Raw genomic sequence first — 220 nt, 5'->3', positions numbered from 1 at the left:
TGCAAGGCCCTCTCCCATAGGAACGTGGGCGCTCGGCTGCCCTGATTTGCTCAGACACAGGAAATGAATTCAAGCGGCTTTCATCACGATAACGCACCCCGCTCAGGAATATTCAGCAGCCTGCTTCGGGCTCGCGGCTCCGCTCCAGCCCCGCCCTGCTTAGCGGACTGCGCTTGCGCTGCTGGCGCGCGGCGCTGTCGTCATACGTGCGCGCCGCCGC

Source organism: Eumetopias jubatus, unplaced genomic scaffold (genome assembly GCF_037043125.1).
Source record: "Eumetopias jubatus isolate StellerSeaLion01/CBP00866 unplaced genomic scaffold, mEumJub1_p1.0 scaffold_12, whole genome shotgun sequence".
NCBI classification, from domain to species: domain Eukaryota; kingdom Metazoa; phylum Chordata; class Mammalia; order Carnivora; family Otariidae; genus Eumetopias; species Eumetopias jubatus.
The sequence above is the reverse complement of the archived record's forward strand: the minus strand, read 5'-3'. Positions refer to the sequence as shown.